Source organism: Pongo abelii, chromosome 22, assembly GCF_028885655.2.
Source record: "Pongo abelii isolate AG06213 chromosome 22, NHGRI_mPonAbe1-v2.0_pri, whole genome shotgun sequence".
Classification (NCBI taxonomy): Eukaryota; Metazoa; Chordata; class Mammalia; order Primates; family Hominidae; genus Pongo; species Pongo abelii.
In genome coordinates this window covers 37,317,207-37,331,819 of record NC_072007.2, presented here as the reverse complement: position 1 = coordinate 37,331,819, position 14,613 = coordinate 37,317,207, and positions in this window count along the sequence as shown.

The window sequence follows — 14,613 nt, the reverse complement described above, 5'->3', positions numbered from 1 at the left end:
AACCTTGACTAATACAACAATAAAACTTTGTATGCAAAAAAAGACATCATCAGATTCAAATTTTAGGATCCCTCAAGCTGTTAGGTGTAGCATGGATTAAAGAGAGATGACAGAAAGGTGGGTAGACATTTTAGGAAACCAATATCAGATGAGAATAGTTTGAGTGAACATGATGTTAATGACACCACAGATGGAGAGTAGTATACGAATTAGAGATAAATTTAGAAGATAAAGTCAATAGAACTGGTAATTGATTGGATACAGGGGTAAGGGAGAGAAAGTCGTAGTAGACATAATGTCTGGCAGTTAGTCCTATTGTGATATGTTTTATGGAGAGAGGGAATCCTGCCATGGAGGGGTCTAGATTTGGGAGTGAAGACCATGAGTTCAATTACGGACTTAGAGTTTTGTGGTGTCTTTTAGCTATCCAAATGGACAATTATAGCATAAAATTAGATTACGTGAGCTTGACATAGAAATTTGGAAATTTTCTTAATGATTCATAATTATTAATTATTAATAATTCATGCTTATAATTCATGAGCATGGATAATTGAGTGAAAGTATGGAGCGAGACACAGAAGGCTTCATTTCAATTCTTTGATTAATGTAAGACTGAGTGGGCTCTATAAGGAAGTCTGCAGAGGGACAGAGATTAATTTTATACGGTGTATTTTACATTATTTTGATATTTGACTGTAAATAAGTGACATTCACATTAAAATAAAACTTAAAAAAATTAGTTAGAGGAGGGTGGTCTGGTAAAGCAGAATAGAAAAGAGGATCTGGACAACCTATATCTCATTTATCTCCCGCACCTCTATACTTATTTTTCTTATTTTATCCCATTCCCTTTATTAGTTATTCTACATAACATTGTAAATGTCATCTTTAAAAATATGCCTATCTAAACGTCACATCATGCATGCTATTTATTTTTTGTCACAGTAAGCGTGTAGTTTTAATAAGCTATAATAGTAAATTTCACCACAATAACCATTTTTAGATCAAAAGAACAATCTAATATGAGAATAGTCAAATAACAAATGTTCCCACTATTATCATGTAAAATTTTAACTATTCTGGAAATTTTAGAAATATCTTTCTTTGTAAAGAAATGGTTCACAGAAAAGAAAACACATTTTCTTCTCTTTTATTGTTAAGATTTATTGTTAAAGCATATGCATAGAAATTCAATAACAATTTTTGTTATATAAAAGAAACCCTTACTCAAACTATTTTTCATTTCTCTCCAGCCACAATTATATTAAAACAGGCAGAACAAATGTCTGCATAGACAAAAAAAAAAAAAAAAGACAGACACTGCAAACAGAAAAGGGAAGGGCTGTGGTGAAAGAAAATTGATGACACAGAAATTAAATACTAAAGATCAGTGTGAAACGTTGGAAAGTGCCCACTGACTCAACAGCGCAAGATGTTTTTGTCTTTAAAACTTTATCTGTTGTAAAATCCATCCCATTTCAAGCCCACATTAACTGGTTGACTCATATACCTTTGTCTATACTTAATCTGATTATTCCTTTAAATACATAAAAATGAGCTCATGAAATAGATTCAGAATTTTCCTCCATAAGAAGACAAAATGGGGAGAACAAAGGCAATCACATCCTTTTCTTTTCTCAATGGCCACACAGTGAAGAACAAAAAGAAAACTTAGGTTTGCTTTGGCTTGGATTTTTGGAGATGCATTTTAGAGAATGTTCAGCGTCACACTGATTCAGTAGATGAGGTGCTAAGGAAAATGCTTTTCCTCCTCACTCTACTCCCCTTGGCTATAAATGGCAAATTAAAATCTTAATCATTTTAAGAAAGTTTCCATGGCTAACTTGTAGTGATAAAGGACAAAACTAATAGTTATTACAATTACCTATCTTCAACATATTAATCCACTGGAAATGAATATAATTCAGCATATGTGATCATGGCTTCTTTTATGCAACATTCTAATCTTAAGTACATGTTCTAAGTGAGTACAGAAGTCACAGAAAAATTAAAAAGGTAAATTTGGGGCCAGATTTTGTTGTTGTTATTGCTGCCATGGATACTGTTGCAGTTGTTATTGTCATTATTATTTTAATTTCATTATGCTAAATACCAGGAGCCATTTTAATTTCATTATGCTAAATACCAGGAGCCATTTCTCTATACTATGACAAATGAAAAATAAAAGCATCTACCCTAACCAAATCCGATGGAAAAACTCAATCTAAAAGGTCTATATATGTCTAACTGTACACAATTTGAAGTAACTTTGGATATCGGACACTTTAAAGGGATAATTGACTTTACTACTTCAAGGCAGTAAGAATAACTACAGGAGTATCTGATGGGAAAAAAGAGAAAAAAGACAAAAAAAAAAAAAAGGAATCTGACCTGAGAAATTATGGTGTAGACAACTTGAATGAGCTATTTGCAAAAACCTTAACAGACAAGTGTCATGCCTGATGGACTCAAAACAAGTTTCAATTATGCTTAAAAAGGCATTTGAAAGTACATTTCTCTCCTATGCGAAATGTGATATGATGATCCAAATGATGAAGGAAGGTCTAATTTTACACTCAAAACCAAATTCAATTTAGAAGAGGGAAAACTCACATTGGTAGACAGAAGATCATTAAGTAACCTGAAATAACGAATCATCTTTGTATGTTTTTGTTGGCATACAAACTGTTATAGAAGATGTCCGAGCATATGGAAAAGAACCTTGAACATGGAACAAGGAGACATGGGTTCAGCCTCTGGGCAAATGAGTCTTAATCTTGTTATTTTAATACCATATATTGAATGCTTTCTGTGCTGAGAGTGTTATATACATTCATTTAATCCTCACAATAACTGTATGATGCAGGCCATCTTATCTTTAACTACCTTCCTGTCTATCTACCTATACAGTTAATAATCCTAGTTGACAAAACTGAGACTCAAGAAGTTTACAAAATATAAATTCCCACTGCCGTAAAGAGTCAGAATTAATGTAAGTGCATAAGATTCTGCTCTTAACATATTTTATATCACTAGTATGTAATAAGGCAAAAATATCAAAGATTATAAATCAGAATATATGTATATGTAAAATATCTTATTCAGCTCGTATTATCTGTGTCAAAGTAATTAGATAATTAAATGAAGAAATGAGAAGTACACATATAAAGTGTTTTGCATATTCTTATATCATTGTTGTCTAAAGGAAAATAAATTTATGCTTGATTTATGAGCCAAACCATCTGTTTTCTTCCTTGAACACTGGCATTACTTGAAAGAATGACTGATGGATAGACTATGGTTACTTAAACTAGGATATATGGCAGATATTTTGTCAGAAATGAAGTGAGTCTTAAATGCAAACAACAGACAGTATTCAAATTTAAGTTTTCAAACAAAAATTAGAACTTTGGTATATTTGTATCTGTTATTACGAGCTTGACCCCTTCCCAATACTTAAAGACTTTTCAGGTAAGATTAGTGGTGATATTACTGATTTTTTTTATATTATATAACAAAATGTATCAGCATTTAGAATATCTGCCTAATTCAGTGAACTAATATTGTCCAAATGACCAATGCATGATGTTCCAAAATCTGCATGAATAAATGATACATTGAAAGTGAAAAATAAACCAATATTATAAGGTAACAGAGTATCAAATGTTCACTGATATGGTTTCAGATTATGCTCTGCAACTAATCTTTATGAAATAATCATTTATTTAGTTTTTGTCAAATATTAAAGAAGAATGTTCACAACTATCAGAAAGTACAAGTAAAATGTTGGTTTCTTTTGTATCCACATAATTCTGTGAGGCTGGATTTTCTTAGCATACGTCAATAAAAATAATGTATTGATAAACTAAATACAACAACAGTTGGAGATTCCAGTCCTATTAAACTCAATAAAGAGAACTGCAAATATGAAATATGCCATTCTTTTTATTTTTGAAATAATACTATTGTTCATGAAAATATGTAACTTGACATATAATAAGTTTATTACAATTACTTTTAAAAATAAATACACAGATATGTTCTAATTTCTAATATGGTAACTATATATAGGTATGATCCACACCTTTATATACCTATATATAAACAAAAGCACTGTGGCATCTTCATTAATTTTAAAGAGTGTTTAGTATTTGCAGATCGTGTTTATGACAGTAACTAATGGTAGTAAAATGTTTAGCCTCAAATCCAAACAGTAAATTGGTAAGTAAATGCTAACTATTATTAGGAAGTAGCTCTGATCTGCCTTCTGTGAATGAGGAAACTAAGGCAAGGTAAAATAAAGCCTTCAAGGATACTCACCTACTGAATGGTGAATCTTGTTTAGCACATAATGTGTGAAGCTAAAGATAATAATGCTCCTTCCTTTACCAAATTGTAATTGGGTATACATGTCTGAGCAGGGGGTTAATTGAAAAGGAGTGGACAAATGAGATATTGGTAAGAATCAAGAATCAAATTGGTTTCAGTTGTTTTGCAGGATCCTTACAAATGAACATTTTAGTCCTTGCTTTTATCCAGACTGAACAGTGATTTATCAGACCATTTGGCAGGCCAACTCCCATGAATTCGTCAAAGCAGCTGAGAGGTTATCATTTGCAGCTGTGAAGTAAGACCCTAAAACACTGAAATCTAACAAATTAAATTTGATCTTAGTACAGTATTATGAAATGTATCTATGGAAAAATGACCTAGAAGAATACTCAAGATTGTCTTCATTTTTGAAACATATTTGTCAAATGTTAAGCATTCTGTGAAGTTTCTTAATTTTTAAATGTCATTTAAAAAATGAAACCACATAGATACACAATTATAAAATTAACTAGGTCTTTATTACTTGAATTATAATGAAAAATAAGCAATAAGAAAAATAATAAGGAGAATGTATGCAGTAACACTTGCCCAAAGTTAATTTCTAGGAATAAATATAGAATTATTCATTAATTTCAAAGACCCCACTTCCAAGTCCTTGTTAGGGTAATTTAACTTAATTATATTTCACATTGCAAAACTAGAAAAGAACAGCTTTTAAAACCTGTTACTTTTTGATGGATTAAAGACTTACATGTTAGACCTAAAACCATTTAGAAGAAATGGTTTTACCTAGGCAATACCATTCAGGGCATAGGCATGGGCAAGGACTTCATGTCTAAAACACCAAAAGCAATGGCAACAAAAGCCAAAACTGACAAATGGGATCTAATTAAACTAAGGAGTTTCTGCATGACAAAAGAAACTACCATCAGAGTGAACAGGCAACCTACAGAATGGAAGAAAATGTTTGCAACCTACTCATCTGACAAAGGGCTAATATCCAGAATCTACAATGAACTCAAACAAATTTACAAGAAAAACACAAACAACCCCATCAAAAAGTGGGCAAAGGATATGAACAGACACTTCTCAAAAGAAGACACTTATGCAGCCAAAAAACACATGAAAAAATGCTCATCAGAGAATTTTTTCTGGCCATCAGAGAAATGCAAATCAAAACCACAATGAGATACCATCTCACACCAGTTAGAATGGCGATCATTAAAAAGTCAGGAAACAACAGGTGCTGGAGAGGATGTGGAGAAATAGGAACACTTTTACACTGTTGGTGGGACTGTAAACTAGTTCAACCATTGTGGAAGTCGGTGTGACGATTCCTCAGGGATCTAGAACTAGAAATACCATTTGACCCAGCCATCCCATTACTGGGTATATACCCAAAGGATTATAAATCATGCTGCTATAAAGACACATGCACACGTATGTTTACTGCAGCACTATTCACAACAGCAAAGACTTGGAACCAACCCAAATGTCCATCAATGATAGACTGGATTAAGAAAATGTGGCACATATACACCATGGAATACTATCCAGCCATAAAAAATGATGAGTTCATGTCCTTTGTAGGGACATGGATGAAGCTGGAAACCATCATTCTCAGCAAACTATCACAAGGACAAAAAACCAAATACCGCATGTTCTCACTCATAGGTGGGAATTGAACAATGAGAACACATGGACACAGGAAGGGGAACATCACACACCGGTGACTGTTGTGGAGTGGGTGGAGTGGGGAGGGATAGCATTAGGAGATATACCTAATGCTAAATGAGGAGTTAATGGGTACAGCACACCAACATGGCACATGTATACATATGTAACAAACTGCACGTTGTGCACATGTACCCTAAAACTTAAAGTATAATAATAATAAAATAAAAAACAAACAAACAAAAAACCTGGTACTTTTTATGTGAGTTTTTTGAACATTTATAAATGTTAAATATATTGTGATTCAAATTAAAAATGTATATATTATTTGATCTAGCAATTTCATTTTGGGTATTTTTCTTAACAGATAATTGAACTGGCACAATAAAGGTAAGTTAAATATATTAATTGCATCATTGTTTATATAATCAAAATTATGAAAATCCAATGATGTCTATCAATATAAGATTATTGAATTAATATATTGTGAAGGCAAAACATTTTATATGAAAATACTTTAATTGATATTTATAACAACGTTGAATGAAAAAGTAGTTTAAAAAATAGAGTGATATTATTTATATATCATATTTATACGCTTATTTCTCTTTATGCAGAAAAAGATGTCGGAAATTGTTCATCAAAGAACTGAGTGCCTATCTATGAATATGAAGATTTCATTAATTAATCTTATATGTTATACTTTTTTACATTACTTGAATATTGTTCATAATTGCATACTATCCTTATAATATAATATAATAAAATATTTTCATTTTCAAATATTTAACAATTTAAACAAATGTAAGCAAAATATTAAAAATAACTTGACATTAGTATGTGGAATTGGGGCAATTGCATCAGTTTTCTCATTCAAACATTCATATAAGTACTTGCAATCATGAATACAAGCATATTAACACTAGAGATTTTAGAATTCCTCCATTATTTCCCTAGTTTTCTAGCTATGATTTGATCAAACTATCTTTATAAGTTCCCTTATATTAAATTTAGGTGGCAAACTAGATTTAAATCTTTTTGGAGAAAAATTGTTATTTGATATTAAATATAATTTATTTCATTGGAAATATAAAATATACAGCCTTCCAAGTAACAAAGGGTAATGAATTTATTGTTTAAAGAGAAACGTAAATACAGAAAATAAAAGCTGGCTGGGTGCGGTGGCTCATGCCTGTAATCCCAGCACTTTTGGCGGTCGAGGCGGGAGGATCACAAGGTCAGGAGATAGAGACCATCCTGGCTAATACGGTGAAATCCCATCTCTATTAAAACTACAAAAACCAAAAAAAATTAGCCAGGCATGGTGGCACGCACCTGTAGTCTCAGCTGCTTGGAAGGCTTAGGCAGTAGAACTGCTTGAACCTGGGAGGTGGAGGTTGCAATGAGCTGGGATCACGCCACTGTACTCCAGCCTGAGTGACAGAGTGAGACTTTGTCTCAAAAAAGATAAAAAATAAAAAATAAAAAATAAAAGCTTTTGCTCTTTACTTTCTACATACCATTCTATTTTCTTTATTTTCATATTTCTAATTTATGGCACTTTGAGCTACAAAATACATTTTAAAACATCTTTCAAATGCCATAAATATTTTTCAATTACTATTTAATGAAGCCTTTAGTAACTTGATGCTTTCTATTTATTTTGCATAGAACCCTAGCTGAGAGGTTTGCAAACAAGACAAAACTTAAACATAAATTTTTAATTTGTTATTTTGGAACAAAAATGGCAGCTGATAAGCTTTTTCAAGTAGGCATATTCTCTTTAACTTTAACAATTTTAAATAAAAATCAATTCATGTATATAGGATTCAAGGACATATGATTTTACAAAGTAAATCTGACTGTAGAATTATTCAATAAAGAAATAATTGCTTATTTCTGGATAAAGCCTTTATTGACCAATATGAATTTATTCTCAACTACCAGAGACCTAGTTCTAAACCTAGAATAAAGCCATTCTGTCGGCTCAGAGATAACCTAAGCCTGCCTTTTCCTTGCCTACAAAATTAGATTAAAATTTTTACCATGAGCATTCCACTCCCTCCATGATCTTTTGCCAATTTACATTAGTTTGCCTCTAGATCAAACAGTCCCCTTCTTCCCCCTTCCCCCCAACAGATCAACTGCCCTACTTGCCCACGTCTTCCTGCTGTGATGAACTCAGGCACTGGCACGCAGTATAGACATGGTACAGAGGATTGTCTCAGACAGGTTGTGCTGTTCTTTTCCCCACTTCACCCTCACGAGTTGCGCCATCTTGGTCATGTTGCTTAACTTATCTGTTTCAGTTTTTGCAACTGTAAAATGTGGATGATAAACTTGCCTATCTCATGGAGCTGTCATGGAACAATATAATGCAAAGCATTTCACAGTGCCTCAATTTTGTTATTTGAAAAGGAGTAATTTGTAAACAAACATAAATCAAATCCGTTCAAGTCATTTTCTAAAATTCTGTAATTGACAAATATTTACTGAAATATTAAACTGAGGATTTATAAGTTCTCTAATATTACTTTCCAAAACTAGACTATTTAAAAGGGAAAATGGCTGATAATATCAGTGCAGTTCTCAAGCAGTGTCTATCCTCTTACCTCATTATGATCTTGATGAAACACTTGCCAATATAAAATCATGACAAAGCTATTTCATGGGTGTGCACCATGAGAAAACTACTTTAACTTCAATTTTTTTTGGCTTGGTTACTTTCACTGGTCATTTTCTTTTGTTGTTGGTTTCAAAACTCATTGCTATTTTCACTGAATACTCTGGACTCCTATGCAATCATATCTTTTTGTAAGACCATCAAACTTTGACATTTTTGCCAAAAAGTAATCAGTATTGTCAATTTAAAATTTCCCTTGATTTCAAGATTCTCTAATACACAGTATTTTTTTTTACTTTCTCCCATTAGTTCCATATTATATTTTACATAGTAGACATTCAGTAAAATGTTCTTAAAAAAAATAAGCCTGGGTAACATAGGGAGAACCTGTCTCTACAAAAAAATTGAAAAGTAGCCAGGCATAGTAGTGCATGCCAGTAGTCCCAGCTACCTGGGAGGCTGAGATGGGAGCATCCCTTGAGCCTGGGAAGTTGAGGCTGCAGTGAGTTGTGATTGTACCACTGCACTCCAGCCTGAGTGGCAGAGTGAGACCCTGTCTCAAAAAAAAAAAAAAAAAAAAAAAAAAAGGTTTTTGTTTTAGGTAAACTACATGTCTCTTTCTATATACTTTCAACTTGGAAATGATGTTTTGTTTCAATGTAAAGAAAAAAATTAACTATTAAACTAAATAGTAAAAATAAACTCTTAACTATTAAACCAAAAGACCAGTTTATATTTGATGTGAATTCCATTTAATACTAACAGGCCCTGATTAAAATTTATATAGTGATAGCAAAACTAACAACTTTTCACTCCTTGGGAGGTGGAGAAAATAAGGTGAAGAGGGTCTTAAGTTTATGGGAAAACTTCATTTTTGCCACAATAGTACCCATTTCATGACAACACCTACATTTTCAGTCAAATTTCCCATATAAAAGCAAGGTGTCAACGATATGTCAGTAATTCATTCACATTTTTAAATAAGAGTGCAAATGATTGAGTTAAGTATTTTCTGGGGAAATGATAACATGTAATTTGCCCAAAGGCTAACTAAAGACAGAATATGTAAACATGACAATTCAACACCATGCTAAGCCCTCATATGTTCCTCTAAGAAGTTAAAAATTCTCTTAAGAGATTTAACTTTTCAAAAATTCTAGCTATAAACTAAAAGAAAATTAATTGCATTTACATGCCTGGACACTTGTATTTTAGAGCTGATAGTTATTTAAAAACCAGATCAACTCAAGACTTAAGTTACAAAAAAATGCCGTGCCCTGTCCTGCCCTTGCAAGTTCAAGGCAGATGTTTAACATTGCTCAAACACAGTGTTTTTTAAGGTTTAATTTTCATTCAGTTCTACTTTTCAGAAGAGCAGTGATGTAACTTAGTATTATTACAACAACACAAAAAATCTCAGCCACATGGTAAAAGTTGATCCAAAAACAAATGAGTAACATCAAAACCAGGCCAAAGATCATCTCCAGTGAACCGAAAAAAAAGAAAAATCTAACAATTTCAATGGAAACTTCTACACTAGTTGTGATCTTAAAATTTAAGGGTGGAGAAGGTCATTATTTTATTAACTCTGTAAAGCATTGAAATAAGGGAACCAAAGTGAGTTTTATACTTCACCATAGGAAAGACAGAGAATTTATAAATTACAGGGGTACATTTTGCTATTTATTGGTGAGTGCTCTCTAAAACTAACAGCTATTTAAAATACAATCATGCTAATGGTCAAGTCATTTCCTATTTACTTAAATCTTTTCTATCAGCATTTGCTTAAGTAAAACCTAAGGAACATTCTCTTTTAATGTTGCCATTATCTGTTCCCTCAGATCATATAAAGGTGGAATTGAAATTAACGTTTGTAGATGAAAGACACTTTTTCTCCTAAAGAATTTGCTTAAACCAATTGTTTAAAGATCCAATGTTCTTAGGCTCTAAGTTGATTTCTAATAAGAGATTTTTTTCTTCTAGTATGACAATATTCTAACCAGAGTAGACATCCAGTAAACACTGAATAACTTACCCAAAACTGTGTACTTTAGGCAGAAAGGAACAATTCCCGCATGCATTGACGTTGTTATACCAAAATCTTTTACCGACAAAAGCACCACGTTTTCTCAGTCTAAAGAAAGAAACAAAGAAATGTTATTTTTAGCTCAGCTATCTTTATAGCTCTGGCTATATTCTCTAATTATTAAGTATTTTATATTCCTTATCTATCCCAAAATAAACTTGGATTCTTTACACTATATACACTATATAGCTTCTTTTTTTTTTTTTTTTTTTTGAGACGGAGTCTCGCTCTGTCACCCGGGCTAGAGTGCAGTAGTGCGATCTCGGCTCACTGCAAGCTCTGCCTCCTGGGTTCACGCCATTCTCCTGCCTCAACCTCCCGAGTAGCTGGGACTACAGGTGCCCACCACCACACCCAGCTAATTTTTTGTATTTTTAGTAGAGACAGGGTTTCACCGTGTTAACCAGGATGGTCTTGATCTCCTGACTTTGTGATCCGCCCGCCTCGGCCTCCCAAAGTGCTGGGATTACAGGTGTGAGCCACCGCGCCTGGCCACTATATACCTTCTTAACCCTATACTCATAAGGTAATGTTGAAGAAGATGAGATTCAAAGTAAGAGAAAAATGTCAGGTGATCAAGCCTGTGGAAAACAACACCAAATAAAGTGGGATTATCTCAAAAATCTCTATATCTAGAGGTGGTGGAAGCTGGGGTGAGAGAGAAGTAACTGACAAGGACCACGCAGTGAAAGGTCTAAACCAGACAAAGCTGAGAGAAGATAAAGAAGACCAGATGTAAAGCTATTGTTCCAACAATTTCTCATCTTATTGAAAAAGTGAGGAACAAGAGCTCTAGAAGTAATTTTTTTCTCACTCACTTTGGTGGACTCTGCAGTAAACAGCAGTAAGCAGTTGTTAAGGACTTGTGAACGCAAAGATAAGCTCAAGGTCAATGATTCCAAATTATCTGAGAAGCATGAAGACCACATAAACAAATAACAAACCAAAGTACTCACACACAAGGAAATAGTACTGAAGCAATCAGAAGAAGACTTTAAAACAAGTGAAATTAATTAAGCTAATGTTGCATTTATGAAACAAAAGCAAATTGCCATAAAAAAGGATCCATTAGGGATAATGAAGATATATTCACACACACACACACACACACACACACACACACACACACACCATGTTGAATTTAAACAAATATATAGATTAGGTATAGATATAAATATGGATGTATGTTGGGAAAAATTTATGGATAGGTTGAATAAAATAATGGTTCTAGATGAAGCAAGGACTGATGGTCTAAAAATACTACAAATAGTAGATACAGAAAGTCTACGTATCTGTGGCTATGTATTTTATATATCTATAACAATGTATTCTGTAGCTCAATAGGAATGCCAAAAGAACAGAACAGATAAAGTGAAGTCAAGGATGGTAATTATAGAACTGACACCTGGAATTGACCAAAAGTTATAGGTTATACCTAAGATGCCATCAACAGATGGTGAAGGGAAGTACTACAGGAATAATTTTGGGTGGAAATGGGAGATAAAAGCTGCTAAGTTTATCATATTCAACACTCTGGTTGAAATATCCTTGTGTGTATTTTTTTTTTTTTTTAGACGAAGTCTTGCACTGTCACCTGGGCTGGAGTGCAGTGGCATGATCTCGGCTCACTGCAACCTCTGCCTCCCGAGTTCAAGTGATTCTCCTGCCTCAGCCTCCCAAGTAGCTGGGATTATAGGTACCCACCACCACACCCAGGTAACTTTTGGTATTTTTAGTAGAGATGGGGTTTCACTATGTTGGCCAGGCTGGTCTCAAACTCCTCACCACGTGATCCACCCACCCCAGCCTCCCAACTTACTGGTATTACAGGTGTGAGCCACTGCTCCTGGCCCCTTGTGTGTGTTTTTACACAGAGAGAATGGTGAAACAGAAGGTGTCAGGCAAGTCCCCTGAAGGATCATGAGACATTTGAGTAGAAAATGAAATAATGAGCCGAATGAGAAGCTGGCAATGTAAGGAAAAGCACTCATTGTATTAGTCCATTCTCATGCTACTAATAAAGAGATACCCAAGACTGAGTAATTTATAAAGGAAAGAGGTTTAATTGACTCACAGTTCAGCATGCTGCGGAAGCCTCAGGAAACTTACACTCATGGTGGAAGGGGAAGTAAACACATGGCAGCAGCAAGGAGAAGTACAGAGTGAAGGGGAGAAAAGTCCTTTGTAAAACTATCAGATTTCGTGAGAACTCACCTACTATCACCAGAACAGCATGAGGGTAACAGCCCCCATAATTCAATCACCTCCCACTGGGTCCTCCCTGACACATGGAGCTTATGGGAACTACAATTCAAGATGAGATTTGGGTGAGGACACAGCCAAACCATATCACTCATGGTGAAAGATGTGGAGTTTTAAATGAGCTGGACATGTTCAAGGATTGTTAAGAACATGTTTTGTTAGCTACAGAGTAAGCAAGGAAGAGGATGGAAGGAAGAAGAATTCAGAGACAAGAACCAGATCATATAGTACCTTGTGGGCCCTTAAGAAGATGAGGCCTTATTTTACATGAAATGGGAAGCCATCAGAGGGTTTTAAATAGAAAGACAAATGAACTATCATGTACTTTAAGAGATCACTCTATGTTCTTTCTAGAGAATGGAAAACAGCATGGAACAATAAAGGAAGAATATTAGAAGTTTATTTTTATATTAATTGTTACAAAGTCAGTTTGTCTTGTAGGCATCTATTATTTAACAAACAAATATAAATTTAATGTGAACTCCAATATTTATAAACTAATTATTTCTAATTAGCCTATAAGATGTTATTTACATAATGCCATTTATGATATATGACTTGATTTTTTTCCTCTCAACTAGCTGGGATAGCTTTATACTGATCTCTTAACAAACGTATACTTTCTCTGACAATAAATAGTAAGACTTTGAAGTATGGTTTCCTGGGTTTAGAGATAAAAGGATTAGACTTAAAGATTGAGAAAACAGATGACTCAGAAAAACGTCTTAAGTTTATTCAATGGCCAACTATTACAACAAGATGAGTATTTACTACTTGCTGTAGATTAATTATAATCTAAATATGACTTAATTTATTCTGAATTCTGAGAGACTAAGCTATCTTTAAATTTTGCATTCTCTAATGATAGAAGTTTCTCCAATTAAGAGTCATGGAATATTTTCCTTTGTTGAGTGATTACAAAGTGCTAATCATTATGCAAAGTGTTTACTTACATACTTTATCTCATCAAATCTTCATGACTATTTAAATTGGGTATTACCATTCCTATTTTACAGGTGAGGAAGCTCTGTCACATAAAGTGTAAGTCTTTTCTTATGGCCAAATAGGTAATGCCAAACTTGAGATTCAAAATCAAGGTCCTCTGACTTGAAAGCAGTCTTAGCTAATGTTCTAGACTGCATCACTTACAATAAAAATGGCAAGTTTTATTGGTAATTGGTAATTACCAATAAAATTAATTAATTGGTAATTGGAACTGATTCCAATTGCAGTTCAGTCACTATCTGGTGGTGTGATTTGAAGTGAATTACTGAAACAGTTTTATCTGTAAGCGTATAAACAATAACATACACTCTATTCTGTACATATCAAAGTTAATGAAATAACCTTTTGGAAAATCCATCACAATGCCTGACAGCAGAGATAAACCTGAATATATGTAAAAACATATAATATATATAACATATATGTTATATGCATTATATATAAATCTAATACTTGTGTTATACATATGGTATATGTATCATATATAAATATAATATATACATAACTGTTCCCTTCAAAACTAAATTTTTTTTGGAATAAATCATTCCAAAACACAAAACAAATGTATCTGTCTTTTTTGTTGTTGTTGTTGTTGTTTTTGAGATGGAGTCTCGCTCTGTCGCCCAGG